The sequence below is a fragment of the Bombina bombina genome, chromosome 1, assembly GCF_027579735.1.
Source record: "Bombina bombina isolate aBomBom1 chromosome 1, aBomBom1.pri, whole genome shotgun sequence".
Lineage (NCBI taxonomy): Eukaryota > Metazoa > Chordata > Amphibia > Anura > Bombinatoridae > Bombina > Bombina bombina.
Genome location: NC_069499.1, coordinates 144255628 through 144281468, shown reverse-complemented (window position 1 = coordinate 144281468; position 25841 = coordinate 144255628).

Sequence of the window (25841 nt, the reverse complement as noted above, 5' to 3'; positions counted from 1 at the left end):
GTACCTGGTTAAAATAAATACAAAGTTGCCTGTAAAATAAATATAAATCCTAAAATATCTATAATATAATTATAATTTATGTTGTAGTTATATTAGGGTTTATTTTACAGGTAAGTATTTAGATTTAAATAGGAATAATTTATTTAATAAGAGTTAATTTATTTCGTTAGAATAAAATTATATTTAACTTAGGGGGGGTGTTAGGGTTAGGGTTAAAATTAGCTTTAGGGGTTAAAAAATTTATTAGAGTAGCGGTGAGCTCCGATCGGCAGATTAGGGGTTAATACTTGAAGTTAGGTGTCGGTGATGTTAGGGAGGGCAGATTAGGGGTTAATACTATTTATTATAGGGTTATTGAGGCGGGAGTGAGGCGGATTAGGGGTTAATAACTTTATTATAGTAGCGGTGCGGTCCGCTCGGCAGATTAGGGGTTAATAAGTGTAGGCAGGTGGAGGCGACGTTGAGGGGGGGCAGATTAGGGGTTAATAAATATAATATAGGGATCGGCGGCATTAGGGGCAGCAGATTAGGGGTACATAGCTATAATGTAGCTGGCGGCGGGGTGCGGACGGCAGATTAGGGGTTAATAATAATATGCAGGGGTCAGCGATAGCGGGGGCGGCAGATTAGGGGTTAATAAATATAATATAGGGGTCGGCGGTGTTAGGGGCAGCAGATTAGGGGTACATAGGGATAACGTAGTTGGCGGCAGTGTACGGAGCGGAAGATTAGGGGTTAAAAATTTAATAGAGTGGCGGCGATGTGGGGGGACCTCGGTTTAGGGGTACATAGGTAGTTTATGGGTGTTAGTGTACTTTAGAGCACAGTAGTTAAGAGCTTTATAAACTGGCGTTAGCCCAGAAAGCTCTTAACTACTGACTTTTTTCTGCGGCTGGAGTTTTGTCGTTAGAGGCTCTACCGCTCACTTCAGCCACGACTCTAAATACCGGAGTTAGAAAGATCCCATTGAAAAGATAGGATACGCAATTGACGTAAGGGGATCTGCGGTATGGAAAAGTCACGGCTGGAAAGTGAGCGTTAGACCCTTTCCTGACTGACTCCAAATACCGGCGGTAGCCTAAAACCAGCGTTAGGAGCCTCTAACGCTGGTTTTGACGGCTACCGCCAAACTCTAAATCTAGGCCTTAGGAATTATATTTATTTTACAGGCAAATTTAAATTTATTTTAACTAGGTACAATAGCTATTAAATAGTTATTAACTATTTAATAGCTACCTAGTTAAAATAAAGAGAAATTTACCTGTAAAATAAAAACTAACCTAAGTTACAATTACACCTAACACTACACTATCATTAAATAAATTATTCCTATTTAAACTAAATACTTACCTGTAAAATAAACCCTAAGATGGCTACAATGTAATTAATAATTACATTGTAGCTATTTTAGGATTTATATTTATTTTACAGGTAACTTTGTATTTATTTTAACTAGGTCGAATAGTTATTAAATAGTTATTAACTATTAACTATTTAATAACTACCTAGCTAAAAGAAATGCAAAATTACCTGTAAAATAAATCCTAACCTAAGTTACAATTAAACCTAACACTACACTATCATTAAATTAATTAAATAAATTAGCTACAAATAACTACAATTAAATACAATTAAATAAACTAACTAAAAAAATAAAAAAAAATAAGTTACAAACATTTCAAAAATATTACAACAATTTTAAGTTACTTACTCCTAATCTAAGCCCCCTAATAAAATAACAAAGCCCCCAAAATAAAAAAAATGCCCTACCCTATTCTACATTAAAAAGTTAACAGCTCTATTACCTTACCAGCCCTTAAAAGGGCCTTTTGCGGGGCATGCCCCAAAGAAGTCAGCTCTTTTGCCTGTAAAATAAAAATACAACCCCCCCAACATTAAAACCCACCACCCACATACCCCTACTCTAACCCAAACCCCCCTTAAATAAACCTAACACTACCCCCCTGAAGATCATCCTACCTTTAGCCGTCTTCAGCCAGCTGACCACCGATGGAACAGAAGAGGACATCCGCAGCGGCCGAAGTCATCATCCAAGGGGCGCTGAAGAAGTCTTCCATCCGATTGAAGTCATTATCCAAGGGGCGCTGAAGAAGTCTTCCATCCGATTGAAGTCATCATCCAAGGGGCGCTGAAGAAGTCTTCCATCCGATTGAAGTCATCATCCAGGCGGCGTCTTCAATCTTCATCCATCCGGAGCGGAGAGGAGCCATCTTCAGACGAGCTGACGCGGAGCCATCCTCTTCTACCGACGGACTAACGACGAATGACGGTTCCTTTAAGTGACGTCATCCAAGATGGCGTCCCTCAAATGCCGATTGGCTGATAGGATTCTATCAGCCAATCGGAATTAAGGTAGGAAAAATCTGATTGGCTAATTTAATCAGCCAATCAGATTCAAGTTCAATCCTATTGGCTGATCCATTCAGCCAATCAGCTTGATCTCGCATTCTATTGGCTGTTCCGATCAGCCAATAGAATGCAAGCTTAATCTGATTGGCTGATTTAATCAGCCAATCAGATTTTTCCTACCTTAATTCCGATTGGCTGATAGAATCCTATCATCCAATCGGAATTCAAGGGACGCCATCTTGGATGACGTAATTTAAAGGAACCTTCATTCGGCGAGTATGCGTCGGTTGAAGAGGATGGATCCGCATCGGCTGGAAGAAGATGGCTCCTCTCCGGATGGATGAAGATAGAAGATGCTGCTTGGATGAAGATGTCTGCTGGTCTGGATGTCCTCTTCTGCCCGGATAGGATGAAGACTTCTGCCGGTCTGGATGTCCTCTTCTGCCCCATCGGATGAAGACTTCAGCCCGGCTTGGTGAACACGACTCAAGGTAGGGAGATCTTCAGGGGGCTAGTGTTAGGTTTATTTAAGGGGGGTTTGGGTTAGAGTAGTGGTATGTGGGTGGTGGGTTTTAATGTTGGGGGGGTTGTATTTTTTTTACAGGCAAAAGAGCTGATTACTTTGGGGCATGGCTGGTAAAAGAGCTGGTTACTTTTTAATTTAGAATAGGGTAGGTACCTTTATTATTTTGAGGGGCTTTTTTATTTTATTAGGGGGCTTAGAGTAGGTGTAATTAGCCTAATATTCTTGTAATCTTTTTTTATTTTTTGTAATTTAGTATTTGGTTTTTTTTGTAATTTAGTTTAGTTTATTTAATTGTATGTAATTGTAGGTAATTTATTTAATTAATTTATTGATAGTGTAGTGTTAGGTTTAATTGTAACTTAGGTTAGGATTTATTTTACAGGTAATTTTGTAATTATTTTAACTAGGTAGCTATTAAATAGTAAATAACTATTTAATAGCTATTGTACCTAGTTAAAATAAATACAAAGTTGCATGTAAAATAAATATAAATCCTAAAATAGCTACAATATAATTATTCATTATATTGTAGCTATATTAGGGTTTATTTTACAGGTAAGTATTTAGTTTTAAATAGGAATACTTTACTTAATAAGATTTAATTTATTTTGTTAGATTAAAATTATATTTAATTTAGGGGGGTGTTAGTAGCGGCGAGGTCCGGTCGGCAGATTAGGGGTTAATACTTGAAGTTAGGTGGCGGCGATGTTAGGGAGGGCAGATTAGGGGTTAATACAATTTATTATAGTGTTTGTGAGGCGGGAGTACAGCGGTTTAGAGGTTAATACATTTATTATAGTGGCGGCGAGGTCCGGTCGGCAGATTAGGGGTTAATAAGTGTAGTTAGGTAGCGGCAATGTTGGGGGGGCAGATTAGGGGTTAATAAATATTATGTAGGTGTTGGCGATGTTAGGGGCAGCAGATTAGGGGTTCATAGGGATAATGTAGGTGGCGGCGGTGTGCGGTCGGCAGATTAGCGGTTAAAAATATTTATTATAGTTATTATAGTGGCGGCGATGTGTGGGGACCTTGGTTTAGGGGTACATAGGTAGTTTATGGGTGTTAGTGTACTTTAGAGCACAGTAGTTAAGAGCTTAATAAACCGGCGTTAGCCCATAAAGCTCTTAACTACTGACTTTTTTGGCGTTAGGAGTCTTGTCGGTAGAGGGTCTACCGCTCACTTCAACCAAGACTCTAAATACCAGCGTTAGGAAGATCCCATTGAAAAGATAGGATACGCAATTGGCATAAGGGGATCTGCGGTATGGAAATGTCGCGGCTTGAAAGTGAGTGTTACACCTTTACCTACACGACTCTAAATACCTGCGGGCAGCCAAAAGCAGCGTTAGGACCCCTTAACGCTGCTTTTGACGGCTACCGCAGAACTCTAAATCTAGGTGAATGTTTTCACAACTAGCACTATATCACACTTATACATATTATATGTTAATATAATTTGTACTTTATATGTTTTGTTGGGAGACGTCCCATTCTTTAAAGGTACATTAACCATATAGTAATATACAGATTGTTTATTAATAAACTAGCCTTATTTTTAAGCCTGTATTAGTGTAATTTTTTTATCCTATTTATCTCAAGGAAATAGGCGCTGCTTGACATGCTCGTGCGCGCTTTCCCCTTAGAAATCAATGGAGAGCGAGTGTTAGAAAAAAACTATTACCTGCGATCGCGGAATGAAAAGCTCTGTAACGCAGTCCCATTGATGTCTATGGGGAAAAACCTAACACCTTAACATAAACCCCAGGTCTAAACACCCCTAATCTGCCGCCCCGACATCGCTGACACCTAAATAAAGTTATTAACCCCTAATCTGCCGCTTCAGATATCCCCGCCACCGAAATAAATCTATTAACCCCTAATCTGCTGCTCCCGACATTGCCGCCACTAAATAAAGTTATTAACCCCTAAACCTCTGGCCTCCCACATAACTACCACTAAATAAACCTATTAACCCCTAAACCGCCAGCCCCCCAAATCGCAACAACCTAAATTAAACTATATTAACCCCTAAGCCTAACCCTAACTGTAACCCTAAACCTAACCGTAACCCTAACCCTAAACACCCCCTAACTTTAACATGATTCAAATAGACCTAAATTACAATTATTAACTAAATAATACCTATTTAAAACTAAAAACAAACTTACCTGTGAAATAAAAATAAAACCTAAGCTAGCTACAATATAACTAATAGTTATATTGTAGCTAGCTTAGGTTTTACTTTTATTTCACAGGTAAGTTTGTATTTATTTTAACTAGGTAGACTAGTTAGTAATTAGTTATTAACTATTTACTAACTACCTAGTTAAAATAAATACAAACTTACCTGTGAAATAAAAGTAAAACCTTAGCTGCCTTACACTAAAACCTAACATTACAAAAAAATAAAAAAATTACCATTACAAAAAATAACAAACGAAATTATCCAAAACAATAAAAATTATTCCTATTCTAATACCCTGTTTAAAAAAAATACAGTGCGTAGAGTGAGGAAGGGGCTGTGCGTGAGGGAGAGGGGGGCTGAGAGATTCGGGGGGGGCTGTGTCTGAGTGAGAGGGGGTCTGAAGAGTCAGGATGGGGCTATGTATGAGGGAGAGGGGGTCTGAGAGATTCAGGAGGGGGGCTGTGTGTGAGGGAGAGGGGGGTTTAGAGGGTGAGGAGGGGGCTGTGCATGAGGGAGAAGGTTGTTGTTCCGTGTGATGTCTCACTAATAAAGGATATTGATACACATCTCGTGGTGCTGCTGTCTTTCATATATTGCACTTATTTGGGGTCTGTGCAGGGTCCTGACAGCATGCGCCTGGATACTGGCAGTAAGTGCTGTGCTATTTTCTATGATTGACATGAGGGAGAAGGGGCTGAGAGGGTGAGGAAGGGCTATGTATGAGGTAGAGGGAGGCTGTTTGGGTGAAAATTGTATTGTGGAAGGTAGCTAACAGGAGCTGCTGGTTGTGAGGGTGGTTCAGAAGGTTAGAAGAGGGCTTTGTGAGCAAGAGGGGGGCAGAGAAGGTAAGGAATGGGATGTGTGTGACCTAGCAAGTAGTACTAATTAGATAAATGCTAGTTTATTATAAATTCTTGCATTATGCAGTGACCTAAGAACACAATTCTTGACATATTGTGCAAAATGTATTTTTTTTTTCAAGCTTGTACAGAGTATGATGCTTCATAAGGATGGTGCATAATTTGAGGTAAATTCACTTTTTCCTCTATCTGTATCTTAAACAATTGCATATTAGCAAGAACACTAAAAATTATTAGTCCAGTATTTATCGTTTTTTGCCCCAATGTCTTGTTCATGTATTTATAATGCATTTTGGCTTCTTACATATAATACAACTTTAAAATTTTCCAAAAATACCTGGCTCCTAGATTTATGGCGTCCTGTTCCTACATTTTGCAGATGTAAAAGATAAAAAAAGAAGGCGCCACCATAGTGCACAATCAGATGATTAAAACACGCCAAATGTACAAGTAAGACCGTACTTACAAGCTGTATGACACTTGAGAAGTGTCACAAATGCCTTCTGGACTGTTAGGAGTCGTCCAGCTAACTCACACTGGTGGATATCGGAGTAGCTCTGGAGTGTAGGAGCGGCGATAGGCAAACAGCATGCAGTATCCAGCCACAGGCTTTTCACAGAGCCGGATCGTCTAATACTAGTCCACTGATAATAGTAGATACACTAGTAATAGTAGATACACTAGTGGATGCAATGTATCAAATGGATCCGAATGTTGAATAAAAATGTGAAGTATATGAATGAATAAAAGATGATGATTCGTGGCAAAAGTCTTGTAAAAGCAAACAGACTTTATTTGGAGTATAGCAGCACAACGTTTCTCGGTCTCTCCTGACCGTTTCCTCAGGTGCAATATACAAAATAATTAAAACCACGAACTTTTATTGCCGAGTTTTCGGCGTCTTCTAGAATGAACAGCGCATGCGTGGAGGTGTGACCACTACTAGAGCTACCATTGGTTATCATTGTCCAATGCTAGAAGGGATAATGTTCAAGCCTCTGTATGATATAGACAGCGTGAGTAGAAAACTGCCACTAGTGTCAGACATACAAAATCAAACCGTGCAGGGTTATATTAACCGAGCATATTTATGGAACGTATATAAAGTATATATAGATCCAGTAAGTATATGTCTATATATAAAGTATAAATACGATATATGAAAATAAATAGTTTATATATATATTTCCAATGGGAAGCTCTTAGTGGTGACACCAATCGCACAAACTTAAAACCAAACATTAAGCAGGTAAAGCTAGAATATCTGTCAGTCTAGATACAAATAATATATTATTCACTTGATAATACAACATAAAACTGGATACAGCAGCCTCATGTAGGAAGCCTATGTTTATATTTCTAAAACATAGATAAAATTGAAAGTATACACGCAAATCTAACACAATCAGTTGTGAAACTAAATAAATAAATAAATAAATGAGTGCAGATAAAACCTACTTATAAAACATATTTACAAAATAAATTATATATATAAAAAAAAAACATAGATACACATATGCAAGTACACGTCTGTATCGCGTGTTAAATATCTAACTATACAAGCATATATGCACACATACACGTCTCATATCTCATGAGTATGGCTGAAACCACAACCCAAAAGGCATCACACATGAAATACGATATATCTGTCAAATGCCAGTCATGTAATATTTGTATTTGTTGGCATTGGGTATAATAAATTTCCCATAAGGCAATAGTGGTGGAAGTATCCATAAAGATTCCAACAATGTAATCAACATAATATATAGTAAAATGTATTAAAAAGTATTAAAAAGGGATGAATATAATAATCAGAATATTGTAAAAAAAAATTTTAACAATTAGTTAAAAGCTGCCATATCAATATTGGCATTGAGACCACCAGGGGACAGACTTTTGAGTTTCCAAATCCAAAAGGTCTCCCTTTGTCTCAAATGTAAAAACCTGTTTCTGCCCCACTTGGGTAGGATCTGTTCTAATGGGAATATAGAAAAACAATCAGATGGTGTGGAGTGGCAAAGACTAGCATGTTTGGGGATAAAAAAGAGGTGGGGGGAACACAAAAGAAACATAGAAAACAAAATCAAAAACCATAGTATCCCCAAACATGCTAGTCTTTGCCACTCCACACCATCTGATTGTTTTTCTATATTCCCATTAGAACAGATCCTACCCAAGTGGGGCAGAAACAGGTTTTTACATTTGAGACAAAGGGAGACCTTTTGGATTTGGAAACTCAAAAGTCTGTCCCCTGGTGGTCTCAATGCCAATATTGATATGGCAGCTTTTAACTAATTGTTAAAAAAAATTTTTACAATATTCTGATTATTATATTCATCCCTTTTTAATACTTTTTAATACATTTTACTATATATTATGTTGATTACATTGTTGGAATCTTTATGGATACTTCCACCACTATTGCCTTATGGGAAATTTATTATACCCAATGCCAACAAATACAAATATTACATGACTGGCATTTGACAGATATATCGTATTTCATGTGTGATGCCTTTTGGGTTGTGGTTTCAGCCATACTCATGAGATATGAGACGTGTATGTGTGCATATATGCTTGTATAGTTAGATATTTAACACGCGATACAGACGTGTACTTGCATATGTGTATCTATGTTTTTTTTTTATATATATAATTTATTTTGTAAATATGTTTTATAAGTAGGTTTTATCTGCACTCATTTATTTATTTATTTATTTAGTTTCACAACTGATTGTGTTAGATTTGCGTGTATACTTTCAATTTTATCTATGTTTTAGAAATATAAACATAGGCTTCCTACATGAGGCTGCTGTATCCAGTTTTATGTTGTATTATCAAGTGAATAATATATTATTTGTATCTAGACTGACAGATATTCTAGCTTTACCTGCTTAATGTTTGGTTTTAAGTTTGTGCGATTGGTGTCACCACTAAGAGCTTCCCATTGGAAATATATATATAAACTATTTATTTTCATATATCGTATTTATACTTTATATATAGACATATACTTACTGGATCTATATATACTTTATATACGTTCCATAAATATGCTCGGTTAATATAACCCTGCACGGTTTGATTTTGTATGTCTGACACTAGTGGCAGTTTTCTACTCACGCTGTCTATATCATACAGAGGCTTGAACATTATCCCTTCTAGCATTGGACAATGATAACCAATGGTAGCTCTAGTAGTGGTCACACCTCCACGCATGCGCTGTTCATTCTAGAAGACGCCGAAAACTCGGCAATAAAAGTTCGTGGTTTTAATTATTTTGTATATTGCACCTGAGGAAACGGTCAGGAGAGACCGAGAAACGTTGTGCTGCTATACTCCAAATAAAGTCTGTTTGCTTTTACAAGACTTTTGCCACGAATCATCATCTTTTATTCATTCATATACTTCACATTTTTATTCAACATTCGGATCCATTTGATACATTGCATCCACTAGTGTATCTACTATTACTAGTGTATCTACTATTATCAGTGGACTAGTATTAGACGATCCGGCTCTGTGAAAAGCCTGTGGCTGGATACTGCATGCTGTTTGCCTATCGCCGCTCCTACACTCCAGAGCTACTCCGATATCCACCAGTGTGAGTTAGCTGGACGACTCCTAACAGTCCAGAAGGCATTTGTGACACTTCTCAAGTGTCATACAGCTTGTAAGTACGGTCTTACTTGTACATTTGGCGTGTTTTAATCATCTGATTGTGCACTATGGTGGCGCCTTCTTTTTTTATCTTTTACATCTGCAGAATATAACATCTTGGGACACCAACAAGAATTTCGAAGAAGCAGCCTGCCATCCGTTCCAGATACCAGAATCTGGATTATGGACTAGACGAACTGTCCAATATCACATTTCCATCATCTACTAGATTGGTTTGATTGGGACTTTTTTCACATTGTATATATTTTGCAGTTTCTACTCCTGTATTTATATATATAGGGGTATTCTATATCATTGCATTATATGTTGGTTTTTTCACTTTTATTTATACACAGGTATTTGGCGCACTGGTTTTTTTCACATTTATTAATCTTATTCCTACATTTTGACTGTCAGGTAGTCTTTAAACCATTATCTGTATCTATCTATTTTTATTTCCCAAGAGTAGTCCCTTGTGCTAATTAAGGTCCCATTAAAATGTAATATCAAACTGAAGTTTGTTGTGTAACCTAAGAATTAAAAGGCTTAGAAATGTATTTAATATGCTTGTAATTGTATAATCTTTACATCTTTTTGATAAAAGAATTCCCATGGTCTCTCTATCATAGTATGAATGACTGTCTCATTGGGTCACAACTTGAGGTTTGAATCACTGTAATGTCCTTGTTATCATCATAAAAAAGAAATACATAAAAACAAGGCATTTAAATAGTTTTCTTCCAATCCTGTGGGGGCGGAATTGGGGATGGGGCGGAGTTGGGGGCAGGATGGGCATGTTTGTGGGTGGGGCTGGGGTGACAGGGGGCCCCATTTTGTCATCCTGCCTCGGGCCGGCCCTGGGGAGAGTGTTCCAGAGAGTAGGTGCTGCATGATAGAAGTCCTGCAGTCTAGCATGGGAAGAGGAGCAGGTCATTATTGGATCTTAGTGGGCGGGCTGGAGTATACTTGTTGATTAGAGAGGATAGGTAGTGGGGAGCGGCGTTGGTAAGAGCTTTGCATATAAGAGTGAGAATTTTGAATTTAATTCTGCTGTGAATGAGGAGCCAATGAAGGGACTCGCAGAGAGGTGCAGCAGATAAAGAGCGACAGGAAATGTGGATTAGCCTGGCAGAGGCATTTAGGATGGATTGAAGGGGGGAGAGACGGGAAAGAGGAAGGCCAGTGTTGGTGATATTCACCCTGGACTGAATAACTCTTTAGACCACGACAGGTTAAAGAGGGTTCGTTTATTGAAAATCACACTGCAGTGAGGAGAGAATGAATACAAAGTTTTTCTCTGGGGGTTCAGTCCCCTTCCCATGTATTTATACACAGGAGACAGGGCATTCCTGGACTCCATATCTAGGCTAATACAGTTTATGATTGGCTAGCTAAAAAATGCAAGGGTTTTTACCAAATATGGTTATAACATAAGTAAAAAAAACAGACAAAATTCTATTCACTAAGTACTATTCCTCAGAGTGGCTGGTTTAACTGTCTGACCGTATATCAAAAAAGGGCAAAGGTCAGGAAAAAACTAATGTCTGCTTTTTCTGAGATATTCCTTATGTTTACAAAGAGAGTTGTGTAAAAATATCATTCTACAAGCTTACTTAATTTATGGTATACATACATTCATATACACACATATATTTGGCCTACCAGGACAACAAGGAATAGAAAGAGATTAGATTTAGAAATAATAAACAGACATACACTAGCTACCATAAAACATAGCCCCATTAAACAAGACTGGCCTCTCCTGACTAATAATGCCTGCATAAAAATTAACCCATTCAGACCTCACAAAGCACTGCAAAAAACAGTTACAGATATTGCTTATTATTTTCAATATCAGTAAGTAGGTTATTGCAGTAGTCAAGTCGGGAAATAACAATTGAGTGGATTTTTTGCTTTGTGGTGTTAGCACTTAGAAATGTGTGAATCTTGCAAATATTACCCTTTCCTTCATATATTCCCTTTTCCTGATAATTAGTATTTTGTATCTTGATTCTTGGCTTAAAGGGACAGTGAAGTCAAAAATAAACTTTCATGATTTATTTACAGTAGGTCATGCATGTTAAACAACTTTCCAATTTACTTTTATCATTAAATTTGCTTTGTTCTATTTGTATTCTTAGTTGAAAGCTAATCCTAGGTAGGCTCATATGCTAATTTCTAAGCCCTTGAAGGCCGCCTCTAATCTGAATGAATTTGACAGTTTTTTTTACAGTAGACAGCGCTAGTTCAGGTGTACCATATAGATAACATTGTGCTCACACCGGTGGAGTTACCTAGGAGCCAGCACTGATTGGCTAAAATGCATATCTGTAAATAAGGAGGCAATCTGCAGAGGTTTAGCTACAAGGTAATCACAGAGGTAAAAAGTATGTAGGGTTATTAAGGGATTATCTATCTTTTTAAACAATACAAATTCTGGAGTAGACTGTCCCTTTGACTAAATTTTCCTTGGATTAATATTGTATACTGCAGGGGTGTCCAAACTTTGCTCTCCAGAGGTTTTGGAACTACATTTCCGATGATGCTCAGCCAGCATTTTATCTAGCTGAGCATCATGGGAAATGTAGTTCCAAAACCTCTGGAGAGCAAAGTTTGGACATCCCTGGTATACTGTATGTCTGAGCTGGTTCCCCTCTACTTTTCTGTCTGCATTATTTGTTATTTCCCTGAAAATTCTGTACCTGCTGATGTTACTCCGGCTTTGCTGCATTTAAGCTCCAGTGTTCCTACTGTGTTATGTGTAATAGATAGACTTATTTCACGAAAGCAGCACACCAGTTAACTTGAGTAGTATTGCATTCATCTGGATTATGTGACCAAACGTACTTAAAGGAATAGAAAGATCAAAATTAATATGTGAACGGGTATATTTCAATTTTAAATAGAAGCATTTTTGTAATATACTTCCATTAGCAAAAACAGTTTTTCAGGGGCATACGCACATATGCTGTGAGGGCTCTGTGCACCAGTATTCAAACTCCACACTTTCTCAGAGAGTAAGCAGTAGATTATAAGACACAAATTAAGTTTTCACAGAAACAGTACACACCACCGTCAGCTTTCTGAGCTTGAAGACTTATGCATGGGCCCTCGTAGCATATTTGCGTATGCTGCTGAAAACAGTAATAACTTTTACTAGAAGCATTTTTGCTAATGGAAGTATATTGCAATAATGTTCGTATTTAAAAGTGAAATGCATCCATGCACATTTCAGTTTTTACCTTTCTATCCCTTTAAAGATAATTAGTTATGCACCGAGTCTGTACAGTACATGTTAGTTTGTAGGTTAAGCAATTCTGATAGAGAGTTCAGTTTACAAGTTTGGTCATATCGATCTCTTATTATTATTGCCAGTTATTTGTAGAGAGCCAACAGATTCCGCTGCACTTAACCTTGTCTCCTACTTTAACTACTCTGGGCCAGATAACAAGTAGCGCCCTATTTAGTGCTTTCACAAGTTGAAAGTAAAAATGTTTTCTAACTTGAGGACAGGATATTGCAACAGCGTTAACTTCTCCTCCCCATAGAATTAGGGGGCAATTTATCAAAGTAATCCGCACGCAATTGCGCCCAAAACTACGCCTACGACCCTATCTCCATATTTATGTAAGCAATCTGCGCATATAATTGCGCAAATCAGAGAGAAAAGTCTTCAAACTCTGCTTGCATTCACCTAGGCACACAGGCGCGCTCCCGAGTGCACCAATATACATTAGTAATAGGTGAAATTTCAATGCCTGGCCTACAAATACACCCAGTTTCTTATTTATCATTGCTTTGCACCAATAGGGAACTGAAATTTCTGCTTAAATTGTGTGTTCTATATTTTGCCAAACATACTGAGCTGAACAGCATTATCATACATTCTTTCACAGCTTCTAATAGAGTACTTTCTTCTTTTAACTGCTTTATCCAAGGCTCAGTGCCAAGAAGAGACTGATATTGCCAGAAATTTGCGCTTCCACAGGCGCATACGGGGTCCAAGTGTTTTCATGCCCTGTTGTGGTCTTTATAAGCCGTGACTGACAATGATAAAACATAATTTATGTAAGAACTTACCTGATAAATTCATTTCTTTCATATTAGCAAGAGTCCATGAGCTAGTGACGTATGGGATATACATTCCTACCAGGAGGGGCAAAGTTTCCCAAACCTCAAAATGCCTATAAATACACCCCTCACCACACCCACAATTCAGTTTAACGAATAGCCAAGAAGTGGGGTGATAAAAAAGTGCGAAAGCATATAAAATAAGGAATTGGAATAATTGTGCTTTATACAAAAATCATAACCACCCCAAAAAAAGGGCGGGCCTCATGGACTCTTGCTAATATGAAAGAAATGAATTTATCAGGTAAGTTCTTACATAAATTATGTTTTCTTTCATGTAATTAGCAAGAGTCCATGAGCTAGTGACGTATGGGATAATGATTACCCAAGATGTGGATCTTTCCACGCAAGAGTCACTAGAGAGGGAGGGATAAAATAAAGACAGCCAATTCCTGCTGAAAATAATCCACACCCAAAATAAAGTTTAATGAAAAACATAAGCAGAAGATTCAAACTGAAACCGCTGCCTGAAGTACTTTTCTACCAAAAACTGCTTCAGAAGAAGAAAATACATCAAAATGGTAGAATTTAGTAAAAGTATGCAAAGAGGACCAAGTTGCTGCTTTGCAAATCTGATCAATCGAAGCTTCATTCCTAAACGCCCAGGAAGTAGAAACTGACCTAGTAGAATGAGCTGTAATCCTTTGAGGCGGAGTTTTACCCGACTCAACATAGGCAAGATGAATTAAAGATTTCAACCAAGATGCCAAAGAAATGGCAGAAGCTTTCTGGCCTTTTCTAGAACCAGAAAAGATAACAAATAAACTAGAAGTCTTTCGGAAAGACTTAGTAGCTTCAACATAATATTTCAAAGCTCTAACAACATCCAAAGAATGCAATGATTTCTCCTTAGAATTCTGACTAATGAAGGAACCACAATTTCTCTACTAATGTTGTTAGAATTCACAACTTTAGGTAAAAATTCAAAAGAAGTTCGCAACACTGCCTTATCCTGATGAAAAATCAGAAAAGGAGACTCACAAGAAAGAGCAGATAATTCAGAAACTCTTCTGGCAGAAGAGATTGCCAAAAGGAACAAAACTTTCCAAGAAAGTAATTTAATGTCCAATGAATGCATAGGTTCAAACGGAGGAGCTTGAAGAGCCCCCAGAACCAAATTCAAACTCCAAGGAGGAGAAATTGACTTAATGACAGGTTTTATACGAACCAAAGCTTGTACAAAACAATGAATATCAGGAAGATTAGCAATCTTTCTGTGAAAAAGAACAGAAAGAGCAGAGATTTGTCCTTTCAAAGAACTTGCGGATAAACCTTTATCTAAACCATCCTGAAGAAACTGTAAAATTCTCTGAATTCTAAAAGAATGCCAAGAAAAATTATGAGAAAGACACCAAGAAATATAAGTCTTCCAGACTCTATAATATATCTCTCTGGATTCAGATTTACGAGCCTGTAACATAGTATTAATCACAGAGTCAGAGAAACCTCTTTGACCAAGAATCAAGCGTTCAATCTCCATACCTTTAAATTTAAGGATTTGAGATCCTGATGGAAAAAAGGACCTTGCGACAGAAGGTCTGGTCGTAGCGGAAGAGTCCACGGATGACAAGAGGCCATCCGGACAAGATCCGCATACCAAAACCTGTGAGGCCATGCCGGAGCTACCAGCAGAACAAACGAGCATTCCTTCAGAATCTTGGAGATTACTCTTGGAAGAAGAACTAGAGGCGGAAAGATATAAGCAGGATGATACTTCCAAGGAAGTGATAATGCATCCACTGCTTCCGCCTGAGGATCCCGGGATCTGGACAGATACCTGGGAAGTTTCTTGTTTAGATGAGACGCCATCAGATCTATTTCTGGAAGCTCCCACATTTGAACAATCTGAAGAAATACCTCTGGGTGAAGAGACCATTCGCCCGGATGCAACGTTTGGCGACTGAGATAATCCGCTTCCCAATTGTCTATACCTGGGATATGAACCGCAGAGATTAGACAGGAGCTGGATTCCGCCCAAACCAGAATTCGAGATACTTCTTTCATAGCCAGAGGACTGTGAGTCCCTCCTTGATGATTGATGTATGCCACAGAAGTGACATTGTCTGTCTTAAAACAAATGAACGATTCTCTCTTCAAAAGAGGCCAAGACTGAAGAGCTCTGAAAATTGCACGGAGTTCCAAAATATTGATCGGTAATCTCACCTCCTGAGATTCCCAAACTCCTTGTGCCGTCAGAGATCCCCACACAGCTCCCCAACCTGTGAGACTTGCATCTGTTGAAATTACAGTCCAGGTCGGAAGCACAAAAGAAGCCCCCTGAATTAAACGATGGTGATCTGTCCACCACGTTAGAGAGTGTCGTACAATCGGTTTTAAAGATATTAATTGAGATATCTTTGTGTAATCCTTGCACCATTGATTCAGCATACAGAGCTGAAGAGGTCGCATGTGAAAACGAGCAAAGGGGATCGCGTCCGATGCAGCAGTCATAAGACCTAGAATTTCCATGCATAAGGCTACCGAAGGGAATGATTGTGACTGAAGGTTTCGACAAGCTGAAATCAATTTTAGACGTCTCTTGTCTGTTAAAGACAGAGTCATGGACACTGAATCTATCTGGAAACCCAGAAAGGTTACCCTTGTCTGAGGAATCAATGAACTTTTTGGTGAATTGATCCTCCAACCATGATCTTGAAGAAACAACACAAGTCGATTCGTATGAGATTCTGCTAAATGTAAAGACTGAGCAAGTACCAAGATATCGTCCAAATAAGGAAATACCACAATACCCTGTTCTCTGATTACAGACAGAAGGGCACCGAGAACCTATGTAAAAATTCTTGGAGCTGTAGCTAGGCCAAACGGCAGAGCCACAAACTGGTAATGCTTGTCCAGAAAAGAGAATCTCAGGAACTGATAATGATCTGGATGAATCGGAATATGCAGATATGTATCCTGTAAATCTATTGTGGACATAAAATGCCCTTGCTGAACAAAAGGCAAGATAGTCCTTACAGTTACCATTTTGAACGTTGGTATCCTTACATAACGATTCAATATTTTTAGATCCAGAACTGGTCTGAAGGAATTCTCCTTCTTTGGTACAATGAAGAGATTTGAATAAAACCCCATCCCCTGTTCCAGAACTGGAACTGGCATAATTACTCCAGCCAACTCTAGATCTGAAACACAATTCAGAAATGCTTGAGCTTTCACTGGATTTACTGGGACACGGGAAAGAAAAAATCTCTTTGCAGGAGGTCTCATCTTGAAACCAATTCTGTACCCTTCTGAAACAATGTTCTGAATCCAAAGATTGTGAACAAAATTGATCCAAATTTCTTTGAAAAAGCGTAACCTGCCCCCTACCAGCTGAGCTGGAATGAGGGCCGCACCTTCATGTGGACTTAGAAGCAGGCTTTGCCTTTCTAGAAGGCTTGGATTTATTCCAGACTGGAGATGGTTTCCAAACTGAAACTGCTCCTGAGGATGAAGGATCAGGCTTTTGTTCTTTGTTGAAACGAAAGGAACGAAAACGATTATTAGCCCTGTTTTTACCCTTAGAATTTTTATCCTGTGGTAAAAAAGTTCCTTTCCCACCAGTAACAGTTGAGATAATAGAATCCAACTGAGAACCAAATAATTTGTTACCCTGGAAAGAAATGGAAAGTAGAGTTGATTTAGAAGCCATATCAGCATTCCAAGTTTTAAGCCATAAAGCTCTTCTAGCTAAAATAGCTAGAGACATAAACCTGACATCAACTCTGATAATATCAAAAATGGCATCACAGATAAAATTATTAGCATGCTGAAGAAGAAGAATAATATTATGAGAATCATGATCTGTTACTTGTTGCGCTAAAGTCTCCAACCAAAAAGTTGAAGCTGCAGCAACATCAGCCAAAGATATAGCAGGTCTAAGAAGATTACCTGAACACAGATAAGCTTTTCTTAGTAAGGATTCAATTTTCCTATCTAAAGGATCTTTAAACGAAGTACCATCTGACGTAGGAATAGTAGTACGTTTAGCAAGGGTAGAAATAGCCCCATCGACTTTAGGGATTTTGTCCCAAAATTCTAATCTGTCAGATGGCACAATATATAGTTGCTTAAAACGTTTAGAAGGAGTAAATGAATTACCCAATTTATCCCATTCTCTGGAAATTACTTCAGAAATAGCATTAGGAACAGGAAAAACTTCTGGAATAACCACAGGAGATTTAAATACCTTATCTAAACGTTTAGAATTAGTATCAAGAGGACCAGAATCCTCTATTTCTAAAGCAATTAGTACTTCTTTAAGTAAAGAACGAATAAATTCCATTTTAAATAAATATGAAGATTTATCAGCATCAATCTCTGAGACAGAATCCTCTGAACCAGAAGAGTCATCAGAATCAGAATGATGATGTTCATTTAAAAATTCATCTGTAGAGAGAGAAGTTTTAAAAGATTTTTTATGTTTACTAGAAGGAGAAATAACAGACATAGCCTTCTTGATGGATTCAGAAACAAAATCTCTTATGTTATCAGGAACATTCTGCACCTTAGATGTTGAAGGAACTGCAACAGGCAATGGTAAATTATTAAAGGAAATATTATCTGCTTTAACAAGTTTGTCATGACAATTAATACAAACAACAGCCGGAGGAATAGCTACCAAAAGTTTACAGCAGATACACTTAGCTTTGGTAGTTCCAGCACTAGACAGCGATTTTCCTGAAGTATCTTCTGACTCAGATGCAACGTGAGACATCTTGCAATATGTAAGAGAAAAAACAACATATAAAGCAAAATTGATCAAATTCCTTAAATGACAGTTTCAGGAATGGGAAAAAATGCCAATAAACAAGCTTCTAGTAACCAGAAGCAAAGAAAAAATGAGACTGAAATAATGTGGAGACAAAAGCGACGCCCATATTTTTTGGCGCCAAATAATACGCCCACATTATTTGGCGCCTAAATGCTTTTTGGCGCCAAAAATGACGCCACATCCGGAACGCCGACATTTTTGGCGCAAAAGGACGTCAAAAAATGACGCAACTTCCGGCGACACGTATGACGCCGGAAACAGAAAAGATTTTTTGCGCCAAAAAACATAATTTATGTAAGAACTTACCTGATAAATTCATTTCTTTCATATTAACAAGAGTCCATGAGCTAGTGACGTATGGGATATACATTCCTACCAGGAGGGGCAAAGTTTCCCAAACCTTAAAATGCCTATAAATACACCCCTCACCACACCCACAAATCAGTTTAACGAATAGCCAAGAAGTGGGGTGATAAGAAAAAAAGTGCGAAGCATATAAAATAAGGAATTGGAATAATTGTGCTTTATACAAAAAAATCATAACCACCACAAAAAAGGGTGGGCCTCATGGACTCTTGTTAATATGAAAGAAATGAATTTATCAGGTAAGTTCTTACATAAATTATGTTTTCTTTCATGTAATTAACAAGAGTCCATGAGCTAGTGACGTATGGGATAATGACTACCCAAGATGTGGATCTTTCCACACAAGAGTCACTAGAGAGGGAGGGATAAAATAAAGACAGCCAATTCCTGCTGAAAATAATCCACACCCAAAATAAAGTTTAACAAAAAACATAAGCAGAAGATTCAAACTGAAACCGCTGCCTGAAGAACTTTTCTACCAAAAACTGCTTCAGAAGAAGAAAATACATCAAAATGGTAGAATTTAGTAAAAGTATGCAAAGAGGACCAAGTTGCTGCTTTGCAGATCTGGTCAACTGAAGCTTCATTCCTAAACCCCAAGGAAGTAGATACTGACCTAGTAGAATGAGCTGTAATTCTCTGAGGTGGAATTTTACCCGACTCAACATAGGCAAGATGAATTAAAGATTTCAACCAAGATGCCAAAGAAATGGCAGAAGCTTTCTGGCCTTTCCTAGAACCGGAAAAGATAACAAATAGACTAGAAGTCTTACGGAAAGATTTCGTAGCTTCAACATAATATTTCAAAGCTCTAACAACATCCAAAGAATGCAACGATTTCTCCTTAGAATTCTTAGGATTAGGACATAATGAAGGAACCACAATTTCTCTACTAATGTTGTTGGAATTCACAACTTTAGGTAAAAATTCAAAAGAAGTTCGCAACACCGCCTTATCCTGATGAAAAATCAGAAAAGGAGACTCACAAGAAAGAGCAGATAATTCAGAAACTCTTCTAGCAGAAGAGATGGCCAAAAGGAACAAAACTTTCCAAGAAAGTAATTTAATGTCCAATGAATGCATAGGTTCAAACGGAGGAGCTTGAAGAGCTCCCAGAACCAAATTCAAACTCCAAGGAGGAGAAATTGACTTAATGACAGGTTTTATACGAACCAAAGCTTGTACAAAACAATGAATATCAGGAAGAATAGCAATCTTTCTGTGAAAAAGAACAGAAAGAGCGGAGATTTGTCCTTTCAAAGAACTTGCGGACAAACCCTTATCTAAACCATCCTGAAGAAACTGTAAAATTCTCGGTATTCTAAAAGAATGCCAAGAAAAATGATGAGAAAGACACCAAGAAATATAAGTCTTCCAGACTCTATAATATATCTCTCGAGATACAGATTTACGAGCCTGTAACATAGTATTAATCACGGAGTCAGAGAAACCTCTTTGACCAAGAATCAAGCGTTCAATCTCCATACCTTTAAATTTAAGGATTTCAGATCCGGATGGAAAAAAGGACCTTGCGACAGAAGGTCTGGTCTTAACGGAAGAGTCCATGGTTGGCAAGATGCCATCCGGACAAGATCCGCATACCAAAACCTGTGAGGCCATGCCGGAGCTATTAGCAGAACAAACGAGCATTCCCTCAGAATCTTGGAGATTACTCTTGGAAGAAGAACTAGAGGCGGAAAGATATAAGCAGGATGATACTTCCAAGGAAGTGATAATGCATCCACTGCCTCCGCCTGAGGATCCCGGGATCTGGACAGATACCTGGGAAGTTTCTTGTTTAGATGAGAGGCCATCAGATCTATCTCTGGGAGCCCCCACATTTGAACAATCTGAAGAAATACCTCTGGGTGAAGAGACCATTCGCCCGGATGCAACGTTTGGCGACTGAGATAATCCGCTTCCCAATTGTCTACACCTGGGATATGAACCGCAGAGATTAGACAGGAGCTGGATTCCGCCCAAACCAAAATTCAAGATACTTCTTTCATAGCCAGAGGACTGTGAGTCCCTCCTTGATGATTGATGTATGCCACAGTTGTGACATTGTCTGTCTGAAAACAAATGAACGATTCTCTCTTCAGAAGAGGCCAAAACTGAAGAGCTCTGAAAATTGCACGGAGTTCCAAGATATTGATCGGTAATCTCACCTCCTGAGATTCCCAAACTCCTTGTGCCGTCAGAGATCCCCACACAGCTCCCCAACCTGTGAGACTTGCATCTGTTGAAATTACAGTCCAGGTCGGAAGAACAAAAGAAGCCCCCTGAATTAAACGAAGGTGATCTGTCCACCACGTTAGAGAGTGTCGAACAATCGGTTTTAAAGATATTAATTGATATATCTTCGTGTAATCCCTGCACCATTGGTTCAGCATACAGAGCTGAAGAGGTCGCATGTGAAAACGAGCAAAGGGGATCGCGTCCGATGCAGCAGTCATAAGACCTAGAATTTCCATGCATAAGGCTACCGAAGGGAATGATTGAGACTGAAGGTTTCGACAAGCTGTAATCAATTTTAGACGTCTCTTGTCTGTTAAAGACAGAGTCATGGACACTGAATCTATCTGGAAACCCAGAAAGGTTACCCTTGTTTGAGGAATCAAAGAACTTTTTGGTAAATTGATCCTCCAACCATGATCTTGAAGAAACAACACAAGTCGATTCGTATGAGACTCTGCTAAATGTAAAGACTGAGCAAGTACCAAGATATCGTCCAAATAAGGAAATACCACAATACCCTGTTCTCTGATTACAGACAGAAGGGCACCGAGAATCTTTGTGAAAATTCTTGGAGCTGTAGCAAGGCCAAACAGTAGAGCCACAAATTGGTAATGCTTGTCTAGAAAAGAGAATCTCAGGAACTGATAATGATCTGGATGAATCGGAATATGCAGATATGCATCCTGTAAATCTATTGTGGACATATAATTCCCTTGCTGAACAAAAGGCAATATAGTCCTTACAGTTACCATCTTGAACGTTGGTATCCTTACATAACGATTCAATAATTTTAGATCCAGAACTGGTCTGAAGGAATTCTCCTTCTTTGGTACAATGAAGAGATTTGAATAAAACCCCATCCCCTGTTCCGGAACTGGAACTGGCATAATTACTCCAGCCAACTCTAGATCTGAAACACAATTCAGAAATGCTTGAGCTTTCACTGGATTTACTGGGACACGGGAAAGAAAAAATCTCTTTGCAGGAGGTCTCATCTTGAAACCAATTCTGTACCCTTCTGAAACAATGTTCTGAATCCAAAGATTGTGAACAGAATTGATCCAAATTTCTTTGAAAAAACGTAACCTGCCCCCTACCAGCTGAACTGGAATGAGGGCCGTACCTTCATGTGAACTTAGAAGCAGGCTTTGCCTTTCTAGCAGGCTTGGATTTATTCCAGACTGGAGATGGTTTCCAAACTGAAACTGCTCCTGAGGACGAAGGATCAGGCTTTTGTTCTTTGTTGAAACGAAAGGAACGAAAACGATTGTTAGCCCTGTTTTTACCTTTAGATTTTTTATCCTGTGGTAAAAAAGTTCCTTTCCCACCAGTAACAGTTGAAATAATAGAATCCAACTGAGAACCAAATAATTTGTTTCCCTGGAAAGAAATGGAAAGTAGAGTTGATTTAGAAGCCATATCAGCATTCCAGGTCTTAAGCCATAAAGCTCTTCTGGCTAAGATAGCCAGAGACATAAACCTAACATCAACTCTAATAATATCAAAAATGGCATCACAGATAAAATTATTAGCATGCTGGAGAAGAATAATAATATCATGAGAATCACGATTTGTTACTTGTTGCGCTAGAGTTTCCAACCAAAAAGTTGAAGCTGCAGCAACATCAGCCAATGATATAGCAGGTCTAAGAAGATTACCTGAACATAGATAAGCTTTTCTTAGAAAAGATTCAATTTTTCTATCTAAAGGATCCTTAAACGAGGTACCATCTGACGTAGGAATGGTAGTATGTTTAGCAAGGGTAGAAATAGCCCCATCAACTTTAGGGATTTTGTCCCAAAATTCTAACCTGTCAGGCGGAACAGGATATAATTGCTTAAAACGTTTAGAAGGAGTAAATGAATTACCCAATTTATCCCATTCCTTGGAAATTACTGCAGAAATAGCATTAGGAACAGGAAAGACTTCTGGAATAACCGCAGGAGCTTTAAAAACCTTATCCAAACGTATAGAATTAGTATCAAGAGGACTAGAATCCTCTATTTCTAAAGCAATTAGTACTTCTTTAAGTAAAGAGCGAATAAATTCCATCTTAAATAAATATGAAGATTTATCAGCATCAATCTCTGAGATAGAATCCTCTGAACCAGAAGAGTCCAAAGAATCAGAATGATGGTGTTCATTTAAAAATTCATCTGTAGAGAGAGAAGATTTAAAAGACTTTTTACGTTTACTAGAAGGAGAAATAACAGACAAAGCCTTCTTTATGGATTCAGAAACAAAATCTCTTATGTTATCAGGAACATTCTGCACCTTAGATGTTGAGGGAACTGCAACAGGCAATGGTACATCACTAAAGGAAATATTATCTGCTTTAACAAGTTTGTCATGACAATTATTACAAACAACAGCTGGAGGAATAGCTACCAAAAGTTTACAGCAGATACACTTAGCTTTGGTAGATCCAGCAGGCAGTGGTTTTCCTGTAGTATCTTCTGGCTCAGATGCAACGTGAGACATCTTGCAATATGTAAGAGAAAAAACAACATATAAAGCAAAATAGATCAAATTCCTTATAAGACAGTTTCAGGAATGGGAAAAAATGCCAAATATCAAGCTTCTAGCAACCAGAAGCAAGTGAAAAATGAGACTGAAATAATGTGGAGACAAAAGCGACGCCCATATTTTTTAGCGCCAAATAAGACGCCCACATTATTTGGCGCCTAAATGCTTTTGGCGCCAAAAATGACGCCACATCCGGAACGCCGACATTTTTGGCGCAAAATAACGTCAAAAAATGACGCAACTTCCGGCGACACGTATGACGCCGGAAACGGAAAATAATTTTTGCGCCAAAAAAGTCCGCGCCAAGAATGACGCAATAAAATGAAGCATTTTCAGCCCCCGCGAGCCTAACAGCCCACAGGGAAAAAAGTCAAATTTTTGAGGTAAGAAAAATATGATAATTCAATGCATAATCCCAAATATGAAACTGACTGTCTGAAAATAAGGAAAGTTGAACATTCTCAGTCAAGGCAAATAAATGTTTGAATACATATATTTAGAACTTTATAAATAAAGTGCCCAACCATAGCTTAGAGTGTCATAGAAAATAAGACTTACTTACCCCAGGACACTCATCTACATGTTTGTAGAAAGCCAAACCAGTACTGAAACGAGAATCAGTAGAGGTAATGGTAAATATAAGAGTGTATCGTCGATCTGAAAAAGGGAGGTAAGAGATGAATCTCTACGACCGATAACAGAGAACCTTATGAAATAGACCCCGTAGAAGGAGATCACTGCATTCAATAGGCAATACTCTCTTCACATCCCTCTGACATTCACTGCACGCTGAGAGGAAAACCGGGCTCCAACTTGCTGCGGAGCGCATATCAACGTAGAATCTAGCACAAACTTACTTCACCACCTCCCTTGGAGGCAAAGTTTGTAAAACTGATTTGTGGGTGTGGTGAGGGGTGTATTTATAGGCATTTTAAGGTTTGGGAAACTTTGCCCCTCCTGGTAGGAATGTATATCCCATACGTCACTAGCTCATGGACTCTTGTTAATTACATGAAAGAAAAGTCCGCGCCAAGAATGACGCAATAAAATGAAGCATTTTCAGCCCCCCCGAGCCTAACAGCCCACAGGGAAAAAAAAGTCAAATTTTTAAGGTAAGAAAAAATTATTGATTTAAATGCATTATCCCAAATATGAAACTGACTGTCTGAAAATAAGGAATGTTGAACATTCTGAGTCAAGGCAAATAAATGTTTGAATACATATATTTAGAACTTTATAAATAAAGTGCCCAACCATAGCTTAGAGTGTCACAGAAAATAAGATTTACTTACCCCAGGACACTCATCTACATGTTGTAGAAAGCCAAACCAGTACTGAAACGAAAATCAGCAGAGGTAATGGTATATAAATAAGAGTATATCGTCGATCTGAAAAGGGAGGTAAGAGATGAATCTCTACGACCGATAACAGAGAACCTATGAAATAGACCCCGTAGAAGGAGATCACTGCATTCAAATAGGCAATACTCTCCTCACATCCCTCTGACATTCACTGCACGCTGAGAGGAAAACCGGGCTCCAACTTGCTGCGGAGCGCATATCAACGTAGAATCTAGCACAAACTTACTTCACCACCTCCATAGGAGGCAAAGTTTGTAAAACTGAATTGTGGGTGTGGTGAGGGGTGTATTTATAGGCATTTTGAGGTTTGGGAAACTTTGCCCCTCCTGGTAGGAATGTATATCCCATACGTCACTAGCTCATGGACTCTTGCTAATTACATGAAAGAAATATATATATATTAATATATATAATGTTTTATTTAATTTGATTTGTGGGATCTTAAATTACCAACAAGGAAGAAATTATGGAAAAAACAGCAACAACATTATTAAATACATCACAAATAGAAAATATAACATTAACACATTATTAAATTAGGTACCATGCCTAACTGCACAAAATGTAAAAGATATGACATATAAGTATGCGCAAAATAGATACCTAAAAAACGCATATATTTATAGGGATGTAATATGATAAATAGGGAGTAAATGCTTTTTCCGACAGGCGAAATTTATCATTATTACGCCCCAGCTCACTTTTTTCAAAACGCACAAAGTTACGTCTATTTTGTTTATAAATTCAGGCACACATGTGCGCTTCTCCGGAGGCAAGCTGGGGTGCAGTTACAGGCGAAGCACATAGGCAGTTTGTTTAGCCTTTAATAAATTGCCCCCTT